This window comes from Podarcis pityusensis (assembly GCF_964106645.2).
Source record: "Podarcis pityusensis genome assembly, chromosome: 3".
Lineage (NCBI taxonomy): Eukaryota > Metazoa > Chordata > Lepidosauria > Squamata > Lacertidae > Podarcis > Podarcis pityusensis.
The window spans coordinates 11,353,215-11,373,151 of record NC_138026.1 but is presented as its reverse complement, the minus strand read 5'-3'; the positions used below and the strand labels follow the sequence as shown (position 1 = coordinate 11,373,151).

The 19,937-nt window shown below is 43.2% G+C and overlaps 1 protein-coding gene across 4 annotated transcripts in view; it reads left to right on the top strand.

The window, feature by feature from the left end:
- LOC308473634 (uncharacterized protein) overlaps nt 1-19,937 on the top strand; it is a 197,663-nt gene that overhangs the window by 887 nt on the left and 176,839 nt on the right. For all 4 annotated transcript variants that reach the window (XR_013984120.1, XR_013984121.1, XR_013984122.1 and 1 more), the window contains exon 2: nt 12,374-12,460. The gene's annotated coding sequence lies outside the window, so the exon portion shown is untranslated. The remainder of the gene's footprint in view (nt 1-12,373; nt 12,461-19,937) is intronic.

Below are 19,937 nucleotides of genomic sequence, written 5' to 3'. Positions count from 1 at the left end.
TCCCTTCCAGCTCTACACCTCTATAATTCTATGATTCTAACTTGGATGGTGATTGAACTGATGGCACAACTTATGTGAGTTAAAGGCTTTGCTTGGGAAGAGGGAACCACCGGTTCGCAATGCTATTTATCTTCATTAAAATAAGCCTTACCTATGGGCACTACTTTGTTGTTATTGTTTAGTCGTTTAGTCGTCCGACTCTTCATGACCCCATGGACCAGAGCACGCCAGGCACTCCTGTCTTCCACTGCCTCCCGCAGTTTGGTCAGACTCATGCTGGTAGCTTCAGGAACACCATCCAACCATCTCGTCCTCTGTCGTCCCCTTCTCCTTGTGCCCTCCATCTTTTCCATCATCAGGGTCTTTTCCAGGGAGTCTTCTCTTCTCATGAGGTGGCCAAAGTATTGGAGCCTCAGCTTCACGATCTGTCCTTCCAGTGAGCACTCAGGGCTGGTTTCCTTCAGAATGGAGAGGTTTGATCTTCTTGCAGTTCATGGGACTCTCAAGAGTCTCCTCCAGCACCATAATTCAAAAGCATCAATTCTTCGGCGACCAGCCTTCTTTATGGTCCAGCTCTCACTTCCATACATCACTACTGGGAAAACCATAGCTTTAACTATACGGACCTTTGTGGGCAAGGTGATGTCTCTGGTTTTTAAGAATCTGTCTAGGCTAGCAATCCTCTTTCTGAAGCCTGCTATTCTTATAATTGAATCTGGAGTTCCAAGTCTGGTCTAGGTACACTGCATGCTCGCTTGTTTGTTTGGTGACCTGGCTTGGGAGACTAATTGTTTTCCGTTGCCTTGAGGAAAACAAATAGTGTTCTATATTCAGTCTAGTTCTAGCTCATGTTCCCGTGCTTCCTTTAATTTTCCATGATGCCCTATGAGAAAATGGAATATAGGCTTGCTCAGTATGAATGGAAGCAACTGCAGGTCTTCAAAATGATGGATGCCGTCATCCCGCCCCGTGGCGGGAGTTATATTTCTCAGTGACACAAGAGGAAAGAAACAAACTTTTTCAGAGGAGCAAGAACCCTCCAGTTCTTTAAAGATGCATTGGTATTTCCAGAGCTCAGATAATTTTTCTGCCAGAAGCAAATGTGACCTAACTTTAGATTTGGCCTTTGTACAGAATCCCCATTGTTAAAAGATGTGACTTTTAAGTATTGTAGCAAAGATGTGAATGGGTAGATCATCAAGCAAGGAGGTCAAAGTTTGTCTAAGTTAAAACAAGGCTTTGGACAGACAACTTGGATCCTGTTGCCTGTCTCTTGAGCCATCTGTTGTTATGTAGTTAGCAGCACATGTTTAAACATAACTTTTTACTGCTCCCTTGTATGGACTGCAATCCCACCTCCCCTTCATTCCAGTTGTCTTATTCTCCTTCTTGGTTACAACTGTTTGCTTACGAAAATGGTGCTTGTAGTATCTAGTGCAGGCATTGACAAGGAAAGTCTGTTGCATTTAGAACATTTTCAGAAGTGACTTATCAGAAGACGTTCTCCACCAAGAATGCGTTCATTTGGTAAACAAGCGTCTGTGTTTATTGCCTCAGCTGTAAAGCACTCTCATGTGTATTTAAATGTATGTATAAATCTCACGTTCGCCCTTGAAAAATACTTGCCACTGGGCTCCTGGTACTTTCCTGTTGGCTGTCTGTGGGTATTTTGATGGGGAAAGCCAAGTTCATGCAAGCATGCATCTTTCAGTCCTCTTATTGGCCACATCTAGGTACAAAGTAGAGACATCACCTTGCCAACAAAGGTCCGTATAGTAAAAGCTATGGTTTTCCCAGTAGTGATGTATGGAAGTGAAAGCTGGACCATAAAGAAGGCTGATCGCCGAAGAATTGATGCTTTTGAATTATGGTGCTGGAGGAGACTCTTGAGTCCCATGGACTGCAAGAAGATCAAACCTATCCATTCTGAAGGAAATCAGCCCTGAGTGCTCACTGGAAGGACAGATCGTGAAGCTGAGGCTCCAATACTTTGGCCACCTCATGAGAAGAGAAGACTCCCTGGAAAAGACCCTGATATTGGGAAAGATGGAGGGCACAAGGAGAAGGGGACGACAGAGGACGAGATGGTTGGATGGTATTCTCGAAGCTACCAGCATGAGTTTGACCAAACTGCGGGAGGCAGTGGAAGACAGAAGTGCCTGGCGTGCTCTGGTCCATGGGGTCACGAAGAGTTGGACACGACTAAACGACTAAACACCACCAACAACAAAGGTACAAATGTGGAAGCGATATTGTAGACCTGTCGCTGCCTATGTTTTTCTGCCTTGCCATGTTTGTTGGTCAAACTGTTGTGATAGTGTTTTATGTAGCAGCAAGGGGAAAAATGGAAATGAGCACCTAACAGTATAACCACCATCGGTGCAATAGATGAGTGCTACATGAATCTACAGGACCTATTGGATAATACCTGTGTGATCTCTGAAGATGTGTTGCACTCCATTCTCATGCACACCTCAGCTATGTCTGGTGGATTCTATTTTGTTTATTTTAGTATTGTATAAGATTTGGGCATGTGTGGACGAGCACTTTCCAGGCATGGAACAAGTGGAAGTGTGACTGAGCCCTGAGACCCTGGCAAACCTCTGTCTGATCCTGGTCTACTGGATCAGATACACCCAATGATTTGACCTAGAAGAAGACAGCTCCGTATGTTTGTAGGAACTCAACCACGGCCCCGTTCTTTTCCGCTTTGGAATGCAGGCAGGAAATACGAAACTGATTCCTACAATTTCATTTGTTTAAGCACTTTCAAGATCCCCATGACAGGGAACGCATCGTGGTCAGCAGAGTATGTGGAGTGTAATGTACCAGCAGGGCAGAAAGGCTAACTTGAGAGTAGGATTAAAATTCACAGTTCAATTTACAGTGGCACGTACAGTTGAAACCCACTGCCGAGTGTGTATCCCACTCAAGACTTAAAGAGTTCTCTTTGTGAAGCCTACTGTGATTTTTGGCTGTGGAAGGGAAGTGGGTATGCAAAACAAAGCTCTTTTTACTAGTCAAACGTTTACAGTGCAAACAAATTCAACTATGCATTACTTCAAATTGAAAATTAACTGACCAAAAAATTCTATTCAAGTGTCCTTATTGTTTGCTTTCTTGTTTCCAGAGGAGATTGGAATTTTGCAAGGGAAACACTATAGGAAGAAAGGTGATCAGTACAGGAAGGTAGCAAAATTTGCAGAATTAGATTCCTAGTCACTTAATTCCATTTCCAACACAAGAGATTTGTTTTAAATGGAAGCTGCAGTGCAGGTTTATTTTATGTCTCCAGAGTTACAGGGAGGCATGTACTATGGAATGCGGCATTCATAATGAAATGCTGAAGAAGCTTGTTCTGTTGAGTTTGAAGAACGAGAGTCATAAGGCTGTATACTCACCTACCTGCAAGTAAGCCTTATTAAGCTCAATGAGCTTTTAGTTCTGAATAGATATGCATAGAATTGTGCTGTCAGGGACCACCATTATCTTTAAAAAATATATTAAAGGGGGATAACAAAAGGTAGCGGTGATGCAGCAGCAGTTATGCAGCTTAAGAATGCCCAAAGAGCTTCACAGAGATTGCATCAATAATCCTTGTGACAAAGACAGAGAACGTGCTGTTCTCCAGATGTTGGACTCTTAGTTCCCATCAGTCCCAGCCAGCATAGCCAGCAGTGAAGGATGATGGGAATTGACCTCCCACAACATCTGGATGGCCCCAGGTGCCTCACCTCTGATTTCAACAAGCCTATACAGTAGGACAGTGTCAATACTCCTCTACAGGAGATGATGGTTAAGGCTGAAAGGTTGTGAGTTGCATAAGACCACTTACAAGGACAGAGGTGAGAGTTAGGGTATGTTCACATTAGCAGCATAAAATGTACTGAGGTTGTTGTCCGTCCGTCCGGGCTGCGTTTCAAGCCACATTTGGGCAAAATGAAGCCTGAAGGAAAAAGTAAATAAAGAAGGAAGGTAGGGAGCAGCCAAAATCCATTTACGATTGGTAGTCACAAAGGATGAAGTTCTCAAGGCAGATGCTCAAAGGATACTGGGATCGTGAGACGGAACTTTGCATTCCTGACCTAGGTTGGAGGTAAGTATAGTTCAGCCATCCCCATCCCAGTACCCTTAGAAGCTCTCATCAATACCAGCCAGCAGAGTCAATAGTGAGTTGTAACTTATATATCTGGAGTGCACCAGGTTGGAGGAGGCTGGAGTGCTCTGGTCCATGGGGTCACAAAGAGATGGACAAAGCTAAACGACTAAACAACAACAGATGCCTTACACAAGATTTGAAGATAAAACTTTACTTGTTCATCTGTGCCAGCCTGACAAGTATTATTCTTATATGTATTAATGAATGCAATACATTTCTCTCCCTTGAGCCCAAGAGAGGGTTTAGTCCTTTTGTTTTCAAAACTCCTTCATATCAGTGCATAAGTTGTTAATCCATAACTTGCCCATCCTCACAAGCACCTTTAGTCAGTGTCTGCTCAAAGTCACCACACTCCCACGTTCTTGGTCAAAGGATCAACTAACAGAATAACCAACCAGCTCCCAACTGCCAACTCCTTTCCCCAATACCATTTATTCGTTGTGAAATACATTTACAATGCAAACACAATACAGATACTAGCAACATACCCTTGCCTTCTGTGGGAGGGCCTTGGCAGTAGACCCCATGCTTTTGCATGCAGAAGGTCCCAGATCAATCCCCCGTGCCTTCAGGTAAGGTTGTCTGAAACCCTGGAAAACTGTTGTCAATCATGTACAATAGACAACGCTGAGCTAGATGGACCAATCGTCTGATTTGACATGTTTACATCTTTCTATTTTCTCATTTGGGGAGATGATCAGGTTTCAAGTATACTTGGAGTAATTCTGAATGCACTTGCATGCTTATGTTACCCCTGATATATCTTTAGAGCTTCTACAAATGAATTTTGAATTCTGCACCTTAGCTGAGCATTGTTCGGATTTGCAAGAGGGGAGGTACAACTTGTGGATGGATGCACTCTGTGAGTCGTCAGTTATTCACATTTCTTTTGCCTTGGTAAAGTCTGCCTTAAGATGTCATCTTTCATCAGCCATCTGTTAATAAGATACTACTCATGGTGACTGTTAGTTGAGAAGCTATATTTCAAGGCTGACTGTCGCCTGATAACTACTGCAAACCGTAGTACTGCGAAGCTGAAGAAATACTTAAAATTGTCGGAGAGAGTGTTAAAACACCAAGGATTAGCAACTGTACAAACAAGTCCTGTCTCTAGCTGAAGTCAATTAATGGTGAAATAGTTACAGAGTTTACGTCTTGTGCCAAAGGACTGAGATTTGGGTCCAGATGCATTGGCTTTAATCACTTGTTCGTTTAAGTGCACGGGGGCAGGGGGGGCGCTCTAGCAATTAAGTTTTGAGTTTTGGCAGAGCCTTCAGAACTTCCATTAGTTAGGCAAATTATGGGATAGATTGTACTTGGAACAGCTGTCCTTGTTAAAAAAAAACCTCTCTTAAAAAGTAAACAATGGGTTGTGTTATAAAAAAAGAGAGAGAGAGAGAGAGAAGCAGCTTCATCTGTGTCCCACATCAACATGTTTATTAAGGAAACAAGTTAACCAAAAAAATGCAGGGTTCTCTTCCACTCCCCCCTCTCTGAAGACATCTAGAAGAACTAGCATGAAATTATTATTATTAAGAATCAAGGGCCACAATCCAAAGAACTTCCTAACAATTCCTAAGCATTCCTAGAAGGACCTTGGAATGGTTGAGCTTTGTAAAGTGCTCTCTTCTGTGGGCCCAGCCACCCCAGAGGCATGTATGTCTTGTAAAGAAATATATAGAGGCTGAGGATAAATGGATGGAAAGGATGAACAGTGGTCATTTACACAACACCAAGAAAGACCTGTGGATGGGCAACTTCTAGGCCTCTGCTCTCCCCACTTATTATGGGCCTTTAAACTGGACTAGGGCCACATTCATGCCATACATTAAAAGTGCAGTGATACCACTTTAAACACTTCCCCCCAAAGAATCCTGAGGCCTATACTTTGTTAAGGGAGCTGGGAGTTATAAGAGACTCCCAGTCACCCCAAGCTACAATTCCCAAAGCAGTTTAGCAATAAAAACCTTCTTCCCAGAAAGCTCTGGGAATTGTAGCGGGGTGGGGGGAACTGGGAGTCTCTGAATAACTCTCAGGTCCCTTGACAAATGATAGTCCCCAGGATTCTTTGGTGGAGGGAGCCACGACCAGTAAGGGGGATCACGGCACTTTTAATATATGCTGCAAATGTGACTTCAAATATGGTCACCCTCATGGAGAAGATGTTTAACTCTTTCCCCTTTCTGCTGATCCAGCCCTATATATGCTCCCACCAGGCTCAGAAATGCTTTCTCTCCCCCCCCCCGTCAGACTTTGAAATCGGAAGTGAACCTGGCTGTGGGGAAAATATCCATGGGGAGAAGTGGTGTTTGCACATCTTGGCTGTATGTCCTGGAAGACCTGCTCCCTGCCTTGCATGCCTTTTCCCACTTGGCCTGGGAGGGCCTATCTGACTCCAGTGGCAAAAGCTGAGGCTGCTGAATAGACTGTTGGGTTGGGATATTGTTTGGGAGGGAGGGTGTTGCTGTCATTCACACACACACACCTCTTTTTAAAACAGGACGCTGTGGGTTAAACCACAGAGCCTAGGACTTGCTGATCAGAAGGTCGGCGGTTCGAATCCCCGCAACGGGGTGAGCTCCCATTGCTTGCTCCCTGCTCCTGCCAACCTAGTAGTTCGAAAGCACGTCAAAGTGCAAGTAGATAAATAGGTGGAAAGGTAAACGGCGTTTCCGCGTGCTGCTCTGGTTTGCCAGAAGCGGCTTAGTCCTGCTGGCCACATGAGCCGGAAACTGTATGCCGGCTCCCTCGGCCAGTAAAGCGAGATGAGCGCCACAACCCCAGAGTCGGCCACGACTAGACCTAATGGTCAGGGGTCCCTTTACCTTTATCTTTTTAAAACTTATTATGAATTATGTAGAAATGGTTGCAATTTGGTTGCATACTTTCTGATGTGTTTTATCTTTGTGGTTACTTTTGTTGTATTTGTGTTTTTTCATGCTGTTTTAACCATGGAAAGGTAGCATGCAAATAAATTGATGCATGTATGTACGAAAGAGAATTAAGCACCTGTCCTCATCCGGTGATCTTCCTCTCTAAGCACACTTTGGCCTTGCAGGCTCCACAATGACCTCAGTAGTATAAAATGCAGGGCTGGATTCAGGTGGTTTCTAAGATTAACTTGGTTTTCAGTCTTGAGCCATGTAGACAGCTATTCCTTTGGGGCACTCTCTAGATGGTTTGCCTTTGATATTTGCAGTGTGTCTTGACAGAGCTTCTTGACCCCGTGAAAAATGCAAACTTGTGCATTGAAGCAGCAATTAGTATTTTGGTCACCGAAGCCAAATTATGGTGGTAGACCCAAGCTATGTAAAAAAGCTTTCAAGAAGACATTAACACATTTATAGTGTGTTGTGTTCTCAAGGTTCAAGAGCCTATGGCTATAAACCAACTATCCCAAAGTTTTATAATAGATGTGGGAGAGATTGAGAAGAAAGATGTGCATCGTAAAACTTTCTAATTGAACAACACGTACTCATTACCCTGATGTTTTGGGCCCTGTATGAGGAATTTCAGATAACAGGTAAAGTATGTTTACAAGCCCACAACTAGAGAGGAAACATAATTACAATTCAAAATTCCAGTTCCAGAACAGGGGTGCCACTACGGAGAGGAAATTCTTTGGCAATCACTCATAGCCAAGTAAGATTGTCTTCCATAAACATGGTTTTAACAGTGAGTCCGTAAGTGACTGTGGAGGCCAATTCTGGATCCACACATCCTTCCACAGTATGGACATATGTTTCTGAGTGGGAGTTGATCATGGTGAGGGTTTGCCAAGCGTGCCTTCCTCTTAGCACTTTCCCCCTTTTCATCCTGAGTTTGAGCATCTTCAAAGCCTTTGGTGGAAATCAGAAGCCCAGCTGCTGCTTGTCTAGTTGTTTAACAACCCCAGTGCTGGAAAGGGAGGCTATGTGTCAGGGTGTGTGTGTGAGAGAGGGGGGGGGTGATGGATCATTGGTGTGCATGATTGTGCATGTGATTATGTATGAGAGAATGAATGTATGATGAAAGAAAGGGAACTCACCACCATCCTGTGCCCTTAAGTCTGAGGAAACATAGGATTGCTTTCTTCCACATGTACCTACTATTTGTTGCTTAAGATCTACCTCAGATGCCCCACTCTGGCTTCCTCCAGTGTCTATTGTTTCATGCCAGCCCAATCTCTGAGCTGTGCGAGATTTCAGGGGTTCCGGGCATTTACCCAGGGTTCGTGTTTTCTTTGGAACGAGGCACAGCGAAGACCGTGGTGTCTTTATGATAAAAGGTTTATTTACACATATATGCACTGTTCACAGCATGAACGCTCCAAAAGGGTCTTGCTTCTCCCATAGCTTGTGGCACAGGATTCAAGCAGAAACCACCGGCAGAATTCGAGACCTGGGAGAAGAGAGGACTGAGGAGGATTGGAAGAAATTTAAGAATTATTTACAAAAACATTGCAATTTGAGTGAATGCTAAACAGGATGCTAGATCAATATAACTGAGCACCACTAAATTTAGATGATTTTAAGAAAATAAGTGAGATTGAGAAAATATAACTATTTTTGAGAACTAGAAGATTATGAAACATAGAAGGGATATAAGAATGCAAATAAGATAATAAATTGCTGACAAAATGCTATAACGATGAAAGTGGGAGTGGGAGATGTGAGGAAGTCCAAAGAAAATGTGAAATTATGTTAAGATATATGTTACATTGTTTATTATGTTTATTTTTATTGTAAAACCCAATAAATCTCTATAAAAAAAAAAAAAGGATTCAAGCAGAAACCAGGCATCATTCTGTTTCTCTGGCTTCCCAGCCTGTACTTCCAGCTTCTAGCTCACATTATTCAACTCTCATTTCTCATCTTTGTCTGTCTTTCTTTTTTATATATTAGTTTTTATTAGTTTTCCAAATTATTACAAATCCATCCAAATTACTTAAATTTAATACGGTTTCTTAAAAATCAAGTTTCCCGCTCCTGTTGCAAACATATGTCCATCTCATCCTCCTATTGCCACATCTTCTGTTCTTAAATTTCCATTTCATCCATTACTAGTTGTTGTCCAATCTAACAGCAAGCCATATATTCCTCCACACAAGCAGCACCTCTCTGTTATATAAATATAAAATCCATTTCATGTGTGTAAAGGTAAAGGGACCCCTGACCATTAGGTCCAGTCGTGGCTGACTCTGGGGTTGCAGCGCTCATCTCGCTTTATTGGCCGAGGGAGCCGGCGTGCAGCTTCCGGGTCATGTGGCCAGCATGACTAAGCCGCTTCTGGCGAACCAGAGCAGCGCACGGAAATGCCGTTTACCTTCCCGCCGGAGCAGTACCTATTTATCTACTTGCAGTTTGATGTGCTTTCGAACTGCTAGGTTGGCAGGAGCAGGGACCGAGCAACGGGAGCTCACTCCGTCGCGGGGATTCGAACCACCAACCTTCTGATCGGCAAGTCCTAGGCTCTGTGGTTTAACCCACACCACCACCCACACCCCCTTCATAATTTCCACCTTTGTCTTTCTAACTACCAGCTAGTTGAGGGTGGGGGCGCACCCATTTGCCCTCTGGCACCGAACCATTTCCTTTGTTCCATTAAATGCCCATTGCCTAGGCTATCTCCTCACCGGGAAGCTAGCCTGGAATTTAAAGGGTCAACCTACAACCCTCCCTCCAGCACATAATAGTCTAGTGAGGTGTGGTCAGGGCCTTTGTGACAGTAACACCAAAGCTCTGAAACTCCCTCTCAGATGACGTCTGACCTGCTCCATTGTGGTCGACCTTCCTGTGACGAGCAACAATTGTCTAGTTTTGAAGCAAAAAAATAATAAAAAAAAATACTATCATTTGTAACGGCACCTCTCCTGCTTATTTTTGCTGTTCCTACTTATTGCATCTCTTTTTAATATCTTTAGCTGCCTTGTTGATGCAAAAAGCAAGATACAAATGTTCAAAATAAAATAAAATAAAATAAAATAAAATAAAATAAAATAAAATAAAATAAAGAAAGGCAGAGGACTTCCCACTCCAGGGACCATCTTTAAAATTAGGTCTTTTAGAAGATGATGATGAACACACCCACACCCCACCTCAAGTGGACCCAACAAACATGAAGCAAGATACTGATATGTAAACACATACTGAAGGGCGTTTTGCTCTCAGGGCATAACGAGAAATAAAAGCCCGAAAATGCAAATTTCTTTAGTCTTATAAAGTTCCTGGGTGGTCCTGATCACGAACATTTGCTAAGTATTATGGAAGTCCCTTGGCAAAGGATTAGCACTTGTTGGCAGCACTGCAGTAAAAGATTAGTCCCAAGAAGCTGTTACATCCTCTTCTGTTAAATGTTCCTTCACTTAAAGAGAGTGGAGCCTCAAAGTGACATGAACCTAATGGTACTTATTAGGAGAAAGCTGTGTGCGTCTTAAAATCAAGTCTTACATCCCATGCCTTTCCAACAGGCAGCAGAAGGTAAAAAAGAAAGAGTTGTCTTTTCAGAATAGGCAGCTGCTTATCTTTTTCATTTTTTATGAATCCATTTTTTAAAGATGTGACGCTTATCAGCTTAGGAAGGAATCTGTGCCGTTATGAAAGCTCAAACTCTAGCATCCCAGAGTAAAGTTAGAAAGCAATGACAATTTTTATACTGCCTTTCATCATATCAGATTTCAGGATAGAGCGAAGCAAAAATGACTGTGAATAACTTAGAGACTCAAAAGCATTATACCAATGCTGAGAATTTATAAAATAACCGGAACAGACACTTTTCAAAGGCATCTCCATGTAAAGTGAATTACTGTAGTCTAATCTAATAAGGCAGGCAGAACTTGGATATCGCTGATTTTTTAAGCCATGAGGAAAGCTGAAAACAGATTTGTAGGAAAACTGTGCATATATATATATATATGCATGCATTCAGAATGTATTTCAGATATATTGTTGATAACTTCCAAATGTTGTACATACAGAGCTAGCATAGGATGTGAGAGTTAGCCTTTGGGTATTTTGTTTGAACCATTTTGGCTGATTTATTGTCTGGCCAAATTCTCCAACAAAGCCTCAAAAGACAACGAATTCCCTTAACCCTGCTTCTGTGGTTTGCGGTAACTCACAAAAGTTTACTTTTGTGAAACTTATTAAGATTTCCATTTTGCAAACCTGTGTGTAAAACAAATATAATAGTCGTACTTTTTCCAAACTGATGATGTTCTTCCTAAATTGGGGTCTCATTTCTGTTTTCACATGCTATGAGTTTCCATGAGCAACTCATATTCATTACCATGACAGGGACTTGGGTGTGGATATTAAAATAACTTTGCCCTTCAAGGAGCATTTAATGAAATCTATAAAATAGCAGGACCTGAGATTGTGTAGATATATAATTCTCTGGTATGGCTTTGTTTCTAGAGTCTTGCCATGAGTTTTTGGGTGTCAGTTTTTGAGTTCTCAAATAAGTGCATGTAGTACAAACAGCTAAATCTCCATATTGCTTACATTTGAGTGCTGTAATATGCTCTAAGCTTTACTGCATTTTAGCAGGTTGAACCTATTGCAGACACACTGATTATCCTCTGTAGGAATGGGGGATTAATCTAGCAATAGAGGAGAAATTCTATTTAGTGGACATTTAAAGACAAACCTATCTAATTTGCAATTTCCGAAACAATACACAGACTAAAACACTTTGAGATTTGCATTTGCCTGAATTTTCCAGTGCAGTTATCCAGCCAATTAATGCTCACAGATATGCAGTCATTCGCCCATCTCCCCTCTGCACTACCCAGGTATAAGATGACCCCCTCAATTTATACTTTATTTTGAAGTAAAAAACCCTTGTCTAATACAAGGGTAATTCATTGACAGAACTCTGCATCCAGAAGGTCTCATGTTCATTCTGCACCCTGACCATTTAAAATAACATGGAGGGATAGGATGTGAAAAAATTGGCCTGCCTCAAGTCTTGGAGATCCTCTGTTCACAGAAGAGACAATGCTTGAAAGGCCATTGGTTTGCTTCCGTATAAGACAGCTTCTTGTGTTCATATGATCTGGTCAATATATGTGTCAGCAGCCTTGAGGGATCTGGAGGAAGGGGAGCGCTTTCAACATTTGCAACAGTAAATACTGATAGTCAATAACTGCCTTGTGTTTGGCATCCAAACATGGGTTTCAATCTTTGATGTTGACTTTGTTATCTATGCTTTATGCTTCTCCTTTTCAATCTGCAGGTTCAGTCCTCTGCTGCACCATATCCCTCCACCCTCCTTTGTTGACAAGAAGCAAGAGGGGTGTGATCACCCATTCACGTGGAAAATGTAAGTATTTTGATGCCTTCAACACAATGGACTGTGCATGGAATGTTAATGATCTTCTTCTTCTTCTTTGGTGATCACTCGTTGCCAAGTAAGATTGTCTTCCATGAACACGGTTTTAATAGTGAGTCCATAAGTGACTGTGGAGGCCAATTCTGGATCCACACGTCCTCCCACAGTGAGGACAGAGGTTTCCGGGCGGGAGTTGATCATGGTGAGGGTTTGCCAAGCGTGCCTTCCTCTTAGCATGTTTCTCCCTTTCATCCTGAGTTCGAGTGTCTTCAAAGCCCATGACACCTTTGGTAAAGGTTGTTCCCCAATTGGAGCGCTCACAGGCCAGTGTTTCCCAGTTGTCGATGTTTATGCTACATTTTTAAAGATTTGCCTAGAGACAGTCTTTAAACCTCTTTTGTTGACCACCAGCATTACGCTTTCCATTTTTAAGTTCGGAATAGAGTAGTTGCTTTGGAAGATGATAATCAGGCATCCGCACAACATGACCAGTCCAACAAAGTTGATGTTGAAGAATCACTGATTCGACATTGGTGATCTTTGCTTCTTCCAGTTCACTGGCATTAGTTCGCCTGTCTTCCCAAGTGATGTGTAACATTTTTTGGAGACTCTATTGCTGGAATCTTTTGAGGAGCTGGAGATTGCGTTGATAAGTGGTCCATGTTTCACAAGCATACAGTAAGGTTGATAGTACAATAGCTTTGTAAACAAGCATTTGGGTTTCCCTGCGAATGTCCTGGTCCTCAAACACTCTGCGCTTCAATCAGAAGAAAGCTGCACTCGCAGAACTCAGGGGATGTTGGATTTCACCATCAATGCTGGCCCTTGTGGAAAGATAACTGCCCAGGTAGGAGAGGTGATTGACACACACTGGGCTGTGAATGGAATCATAAGGATAACAGCCCCTCTGCAGAAACCAGGCAGTGAAGTATTCACTTAGAGCAGAAACGTATGGGCAATGAAACCATAATACATGCAGGCCAAGCAATCCCAAAGATGGATGTGAGCCTGCAAAGGTCCTCCTAGTCCTTTTGCCCTGCCTGCCCAGTTCAATTCATCTTCCCGTTCAGGGCATGATGGAATAAGCCCTGTAATTACCAGCTAAGCTGCGCTTGCTGCTGACAAGTGGTGATAGCAGTAAGGAACAGCAGCATGCTCTTATTACAGGCCTGGAATAAGTTTAGACGAGCATGGTCTGCCCCATTGCTGCTCAAATGCTTCTGGGAAGTGGCAACAGCAGCTTCTTGGAAGGAGAGATAGTGGGACTTATGCATTAGACCAGAAAAGGCTTGAGGGGCGTCGTCGGCATCCTGTTACTACATGATAAAGCAAAATCCCAAACTCCACTCATTATTCTCGCATCCCAAGCAGCAAATGGTTAAAGAATGCTATAACAGACAATTTAAAATCCGAGACATTCCTGAAACCTTTGTGCATCAGACGTTCCCCCCGCCCCCAACCCCAAGATGAGGCAGTAGGGTTAACCACTAAAATGAGCTATTTTATTTGACGTGAACAAACAAGGTTTTGATGGGTTTGGTCAAAGTGGTTAACAAATACCGATGGGCTTGCCGCTTCATGATATTTTCTCAGGGTTAATGTATGTTGAGCCATGCCTGGAATTTTATATTACTTTCTAATGGGTGCTCTCCTGTGTGTTTTCAAAGCTTGGGGGGTGTCGGAGGTGTGTTTGAGATGGGGTGTTTGGGGATAAGTGTGTGTGACACACAAATCTTGCGCATAAAGCGGTTACGCAGACTTCAGCGTTCACAAACCATTTGAAAACCTTCCCACTGAGAGACGCCAGCAGTAAGCCATATGTGCTATTCAGATCTGAAAACACAATGAAAATGCTTTTGTGGTTCACAACTGGTTGCAAAGAGTAAATGAGGCATGCCAAAGAATTTCTTCTTTTGTAGAAACATACATGAGTGTGTTATTTTGGTGTTTTGACTTGAAAGCGTTTTCCCTCATTTTCCCTCCACTTTCTTTCTAAGCAAAAAGCAGCTGCATATTTTCATAGATCACAATTATCAGATGATGGCAATTTATAGCCTACGTTGTGGAGGGTTCCGGTGAACCACATCCCTACCAAACGCTCTGCCTAGTCAGCATAGTTTCCCCAGAAACAGGCGTTTTGCTCTGGCATAAGTATGTTTCTATAGAGGCCTTCAGAAACAAATCCAGCAAAACTCTTTCCTTAGTGAACGGCAAAGGTACCCTTGAGACTGAAGAGCTAATAATCTGTTCAATTATGTGGTCCTTTGGGCACCAATAACCCCCAAAATGGTTCTGGAAGTTGATATAAGTTTCCTTTAAAAAAAGAGCTACATTCTTGTGCCTGAGTTGGCCCAAAACATTTTTCTTCTTCAAGTGGAACAGCAGGTGGTGGCCCCCAACACCACAGGTCAAGATACAGAGTACCCAAAACTAGGGATGGGCTGCCCATACTGCTTTTTCTGTTTCCCATTTTCCCAATCTTAAGTTTAGTTCTCCGTGTTTCTACATCAGTATGCAATTTATTTTTCAAGTCCTCGAGAAATGTAATCAAGATTTCAATGCAAATTTCACCTAACGTACACGTTTGCATGCAACTTTGGCTAACGTATACATTTTTACGGCACTGCTTTCCCTCATGCAAAACATTTTTTTTGTACGCTATATTTACTAATATATGCATTTACATGCACACTTTATATATTGGTATGTACATTTCTGGGCATGTTTCTCAGCTGGAGAACTGCATCACGAAACTTTGGAGAAGTACAAAGTTTGAAGGATGGCTGTGTTTCAGTTTGTGTATTGGTTTCGAAAGTGTGGGTTAAGTAAGTTCTGCTTTATGTGCAAACTGAGTTTAATTTATGTCCCATCCCTATCCAAGGCCAGCCAAGCTGTTTTTGGCACTTGAAGCAGAAACTCCCACAAGCACTTCTCTTTCCTGCCGAAGAGTAAAATGTGACAATAATAAATTAAATAATTACTGGCTTCTCCCGACACTCCAAATCTGCCACCTGAGGCACCTGCCTCACCGACAGTAGGGTCGGCCTCGCTTTTGTCCCTGAGGAAGTTTACTGTCAAAATGCGCAGGACATCTCGGTTTTTATAAGGACGTTTGGTCAATTTAGAAACGTTCTGCAGTTCTGTTTCGAGGCCTTGCCTCAACTTTTGTGCCCTTGTGTTAGGTGTGCCCCATTAGGTTCTTCTTAGAGAACATCAATATTTGGTAGGGTTGTGGGACCGAAATAGGTTCGCCCAGCCAAGCATGGAGCAGGATGGCAGTACTCACCCAGACTTCCACTGGAGCTCTTATTTGCCAAGAAACATTCAGCCTCTGCTTTTACCAGCTCCCACAAATTCAAGGAAGGCATCAGATCAGAGGTTCCCAAATTGTGCTCCGCAAGCTTCATCCAGGTGCTCTGTGGCATTCCTGTGGGTTTTAAGTGGTCCCAAGAACCTCATCAATTTTCAAGCAGTCCTTGGGGGAAAGTTTGGGAGCCATTGCCTTAGAAAAATACCACAAGCAGGTTCGAACGCAATGCACTCCTAGGAAATTGTTTGTTAGGGGAGCGTTCACATAATGAGCTGATGGTTTCCATTATTTCCTATGGGAACATTTTTAATTGGTGATCTCTCCCTCTCTTCTGCCACAGTTCCTTAAATGGCTGCAGCCACAGGAAAGACTGATTTGTCCAATCTCCCTGGCTCTCTGATTGGTCTGATCTCTACCCCACTCCTTTTCTCCATGGTTCCTGCCCCAAATGGCTGCCATTGACCAGCAAAGCTCAAACAAGTAAGGAAGTGGGGAAACTTTGCCACTCGGATATCTGAAACAGCTGCACATGTAGTGAGATTTGGGCATATTTCTTACATTCAGATAAGCAGATTTTTTTCCATAACGAGTGGGCGGATAGTAGGACCTGCATGTTTATGTAATATATCTCCTTTTGGCAAATGCAGCTTATCTTGAGGCACATTCTGTGGCCTCCAGTGCTACAGTTCAACAGAGGCAACCTTTGGCACAAACAGTGGACTGTTGCTTTTGATGTGATGAGTCCCAAACACCTCAGTTCTGGTCCCCCACCCTGCAAAATCATTCTGTATGCAGTTGTGATAGAACTTAAAGTTGTGGGGAGAGAGAGACTTTGCCCATGGCTAAGGAATGAATTTGTGCCTTGCTAAATGCAGCTTGGACTTTTTATATGTTTTAGGTTTAGGGATGCAAGCAGCACAAGCCACAGGTTTCTGATTCTGATGGGAACTTTGTGTGGGAGCTGCTTGGAAGTACCTGTGTGTTTATCCAAAATAATAGCAAGTGACAAGTACACAATATACCTTCTTTGTTTCTGCTGCTTCATCCATGATCTCAACTTGCATTATAAATCACCTTTTATCTCCTAAGTTTGAAGATGCTGGACATCACTGAATATACAAATAAGTGCCCACAGAGTGGCATTTTTGGAGAGTTGCAGAGGAGAGTCAAAGAACTGAGTCCAGACTCTAAAGAAAGCTGGGAGCATCTTGGGGTGATTATGGTTCCTTCTGGTGACCTGTTGTGGGTAGAAATGTGAAGGCACAGGGGAAAGCCCCAAGAAAAAAATAGGTAAAATCCCATTCCCCCCCAACCTAATTTTTCCAGTTGGGGAAAAAAAAATGTTCTGCCTTTTTTCTGGGCCTTCACATCTCTGAGTGGGGTGGAGTGAACTTTGGGTATCTGTCAAAGTGCTTCACCTGCATATTTACAAAAACACCTTGGAGGTCCCGGGCCACAGAGTGGTTAGGCTGGCCTCAACCAGAGCCAGGGCTTTTTCGGCTATGGCTCCAATCTGGTGGAACGCTCTGTCACAAGAGACTAGGGCCCTGTGGGACTTGACATCTTTCCACAGGGCCTGCAAGACAGAGCTGTTCCACCAGGCCTTTGGCCAGGGCACAGCCTGATTCCCTCCTTTGGTAATCCTCACAGAACTCTAGCCCAATGGTCACCATTAATCTGAGTTGAACTGATTTTATAATGAAATGATTTTAGAATGTTGTATCATTTTACAGTGGTACCTCAGATTATGTACTTAATTCATTCCGGAGGTCCGTTCTTAACCTGAAACTGTTCTTAACCTGAAGCACCACTTTAGCTAATGGGGCCTCCTGCTGCCGCTGCGCTGCCGGAGCATGATTTCTGTTTTCATCCTGAAGCAAAGTTCTTAACCTGAGGTAATATTTCTAGGTTAGTGGAGTATGTAACCTGAAGCATATGTAACCTGAAGTGTATGTAACCTGAGGTACCACTGTACTGTTGTTAGCCGCTCTGAGCCCGGCTTTGGCTGGGGAGGGCGGGATATAAATAAATTATTATTATTATTATTATTATTATTATTATTATTATTATTATTTATTATTATGACACAAATTCCAGTAAGCCTCCAGCAGAGTCCATACCTTGGAAATCACAATACCCCCTAAACATCTCACCACTTGGAGAACTGGGGCTTGAGTACCAGTAGATATATATACATATATATATCTCTGGTGAGGAGTGCTTTCTGATGACAGGGTAGTTTCTCCTCAAATTCTCTAAATATTTCTCATCTTTGTGACCATTAGTTTTGAAAGATACCCCCCTCATCCCTGAAAGGAAAAGCTAGACGTGGTTATTCAATGCTGACATCTTGGCAACAATTATGGGGAAAGTTGTTTAAGTTGTTTCAGGGTCAAGCAAAGATGACAAGTCAGACGATGCCTCCAGATGCCAAAGAAGTTAATAGTCTGTGTAATGCTAACTTCTCTAAATTCCTAGAATTGCTGTGGTCTCAAATATTTTTGGTATTTTTTTACTTTTGTAGATTCAGTAAAATGCTCTGCTAGTGCATATCTCAGCAAAAAGGTAACTCCCTGACACTGCATATACTTGAAGAAGTAAAATATCCCATATAAAATAGATTGGAGCTGCACTGGCATTAAATATGATCTTGGATTCTATCCTTCAGTGTATTTATTTCTCGTGCACCAAACTTATCAGATTCAAGGTCTGATACCAAGAAAAATTCAGGCAAAGAGGGTGGCAGTGGTATGAGGAGAGGAGAGGACAGGACTTTTTGGAAACTCTATTTCTTTGAGGGTTGAGTGAAGCCAATACCTTCATGGGCCAATAGTCTGACTCAGTAGAAGTCAACTTCCTATGTTCCTAGAATTCCGCTCCATGATATCCGAATGGTATAGAGCAGTGGTTCTCAACCTGTGGGTCCCCAGCTGTTGTTGGACTACAACTCCCATCATTCCTAGTCAGCATGACCAGTGGTCAAGGATGATGGGAGTTGTAGTCCAACAACATCTGGGGACCCACAGGTTGAGAACCACTGGTATAGTGGTTAGTGTTGGACTGCAAGGGAGGCCTGGATTCTGATTCCCCTTTCGGTTCACCTTAGGCTATCTTGGACCGTGTCTCAGCCTACTCCATCTCAAAGAGTTGTGAGGTTGAAAGGGAGAGCATGTATACACCTCGAACCCCTTGGAGGAAAGGTGGGATGTGAATGAAATAAAACGTTTTAGAAGTGTTGTAAGGCATAGTGAATGTCTATATGGAAGAGAGGTCCGTTTTGTGAACCCCCATCTGAAGTTGTGCAAATAGTGGGTGAATTATGGGGGGGGAAGGTAGCAAGCCTGAATGAAATCTGCAAGCCCCGCCTCCTCCCAAGGGTCATGGTTGAGTGACAGAACATCCACTTTGCACGCAGAAGGTCCCTAGTTCAGTTCCCAGCATCCCTAGCTAGGGTTGGAAGAGCTCCTCTCTGAAACCCTGGAAAGTCATTGGCAGTCATTACTCAGTCACACTGAGCTAGACGGACCTGTAGTCTGGTTCAGACTAAAGCCACTTTTTATGTTCCTAATTGTAGCCTTTAAACACAATAGGAAGAAGACAAACTTAGAGGTCTCTGCATCTCAGAAACAATTGGTGATGTGATCAACCTGTGACTCCACTGTACCCATGGGACGTGGGTGGCACTGTGGGTTAAACCACAGAGCCTAGGACTTGCCGATCAGAAGGTCGGCAGTTCAAATCCCTGTGATGATGGGACTTCCGGGTTAACGCCTCCGGCAATGGCGGATTTCCTCTGACCAGGAGGAATCCGCTTCGTGAGAACTAGGGTCTGGACCGCCGCGGCGAGGCGGAGACCCATTAAAAACCACAGGCGGGAGAAGCCTGTGGATGTGGGATTCGGCTGGCACCCTTTGCGCCTCCCCTACTCGCGGGGAAACCCGGTTTCGGGGATCCGGAGCGACGTGGGGTGAATGGCGTGGTGCTTTGAATCGACTGCTTCTTTCACGGAGTGAAGCCGCATTGCTGTTGCCGGAGAGCGCTGACTTTTTCCTGTGGACAATTGGATTTTAAACAACTGCCCGTGAGTAGAACGGAAAATTGGATTAAGAAACTTTTTAATTTGGCACCGAAGCGGGAAGGTCTAAACAGGAAGTCCGC